The sequence below is a fragment of the Octopus bimaculoides genome, chromosome 24, assembly GCF_001194135.2.
Source record: "Octopus bimaculoides isolate UCB-OBI-ISO-001 chromosome 24, ASM119413v2, whole genome shotgun sequence".
NCBI lineage: Eukaryota > Metazoa > Mollusca > Cephalopoda > Octopoda > Octopodidae > Octopus > Octopus bimaculoides.
The window spans coordinates 29,640,003-29,642,727 of NC_069004.1; positions in this window are offsets into that span (position 1 = coordinate 29,640,003).

Below are 2,725 nucleotides of genomic sequence, written 5' to 3' on the forward strand. Positions count from 1 at the left end.
CGCTAAGCATTTCGCAGGGCGTGCTAACGTTTCTGCCAGCTCGCCGCCTTTACGTGTAAAATTAATATTACAATGCAACTTGGCATGGAAACGTTTAGAAACAAATCTTGAAATATTCTACACAATATCTCTGAAAATGTAATCTTACTTCACAGAATTTTTGAATCACTGAAATTAGGTTTCTCGGGAGTTTTTATAATATGATGCAGATTAGAATGAAAGAATTTAGAAATAAAAAAGGAATCTTGAAAATTCCAGACACAATTTCCAAAAATATAAATCTTACGTTACAATATTTTCGGTCGACAGCATTTAGGATGTACAATAAACAAAAATGGAAGTTTCTATGGGAATTTGCAGGTACTTAATAATGTGGCACAATTTAGAATGAAAAAATGTAGAAAAAATATTGAAAAATTCTAGGCAAAAATCTCTGAAAAATGGCTTTTATATTCCAAGATTTACAATTTAGTTTTTATAGTAACGAAAAGGGAAGGTTCTATGGGAGACTGCGTGTAATTAATAATATGAGGCTGATCGGAATGAAAGAGTTTGGAAAAAGAATCGCGAAAAATTTCAGACAAAAAATAAATCTGACGTTACAATATTTTCGATCCTGTACGTTTAGGTTTAATGCTAACCAAAATTGGAAGTTTCCATGGGAACAAGATCTAAATTGCATGAAACCATCTAATGAGTCTGGGTGCATAAAAGTTAATTGAATTAAATTTTACAAAGTTGCAGCAATTTACATAACTAAAACCAGACGCTTTTTCAAAAATACCATTTAAAAATCCCTTAACAGAATTTTTAAGAAAAAAAAAATTATTCCATGATTATATAACATGTCACCCTACAAAACATGTTATTTAGGAGTAGAAAAGAAAAAAAATATGAGTAATTGATTATTTGACTGCGCAACACAGGAAAACCTGAAATACATCGTCTGTCAATTCTTGGAGATTTCTATCGATTTTTTTTTATTCTTTAGCTAAAGTTTTATTACCGCTTGTTGAATGATGTAATAGTGCCAACGTGTGATAGAGGAAGAAGGCGGGAGGGAAACCCCAGGAGAGCTGACACCTGCCGAATTTGCATTCAGTAATGACTGGCACCTAATAGAGTCATGAAGAATATCAAGTATTATGAGTCTCTCCATTTTCTGTGCCAAATTCTTTCTGCATTTATTTTTCATGATGTATGATCGAAGAATGGAATTTTTAAAACACGGCTAAGTTGTGCAAGTTTGACGTGAAGTAGCTGCAGATAAGCGTGGTAACATTGATAAATTAACAAATGAGGTTCTTGCAAAATAAGGTGAACACAAACGCACACACATACATACGCGCATGTACATATATATAGAGATACTAAAAGAGAAAGACACATGTGTAAATATATATATATATAAAAAGATACATACATACATGCACACACACACACACATGTAAATATATATCGGGTAGCATAGAGATTCTTTAATGGCTGCGGACATTCCAATAAAATATAAAGCGTAACATTTACATTTCCCTGAGCAATTATTAAATTCTACGGACGCATATACCTATCTTGAAACTTTAATAAATGTATGTATGCATGTTTGTGCATGTATATTCATACACACACATATATATATATTCACACACACACACGCAAACACATATTTATATATATATATATATATATATATATATATATATATATATATATATATTTATATATACATAGTATTGCTTATGGGAACTTTAATGTGAGGCTCTCCTCATTGGTGGGTATTCGTTGCTAGGCATGGCAGCTGTTTGACCTCGCTTGCAATATATAGAAAACACAGTGTCATACACTCACTCATTTTGAAACTAGGAAACTAGTCAGTTAGAAAATCTCTGTTCGAGATAGAAGCAGTATACAAACCAAAAAGTATTGTTTATGGCCATGTTAATGTAGCTATCTTCTAAGAGATGACGATATTACCATTTTAACACCAGGAAGACATCTCCGCCAGCAGTTTTATTCAATGCCCTTCTCGCACCCGATAGTTATTGCAAGCGGAAGGTAACTCCTGACGCCCTAGCTCCAAGACCACCAGATCCCGTGATTTCGATCTGTATTAGATCTCTTCGGTGGCGGGTACTCGTTGGCAGGCATGGCAGTAGTTTGATCTCGCTTGCAATATATAGAAAACACAGAGTCATACCATCACTGATTTTATAAGTAGGAAACTTGTGTGTTTATGTGCATATATGCGTGTGTGTAAGAGTGCATACAATGCTAAATTTGGCGATTTCTACGTCTCCTTTTTCTTAGTGAAAATTCAACGGTCTTGTGGAAAAGAACGATTAAAGTTGTAGGTGAGAAACATTTTGCTGACATGCTAGGAGAGGAAACCATCTTAATACTGGAAACGATTTATCTGTATCATGATGATTCACACTGGGTGTCAAAATACCGATACCATGACTGCTGCTCAATTCTCAGTGAACACTGCAAAAGCTGTAAGACGTGAAGTCAGAACATTTTTTTCTCTCTTTGTTTCTTCCATTCTCTCTCCATTATTTTTTCCCTCTTAATCCTTTCCTTCGAAGAACGCAAGCTCAAAGCGTAAAAGTAAAAGGCTTTTCCATTTCTCTCCAACGCTAAACTAAGGCATCTGCTTCTTGTTCCTACACCTGTCTTCGTCTCTTGCTTTCTGTAAATTTGAACTATATATATATATATATATATATAT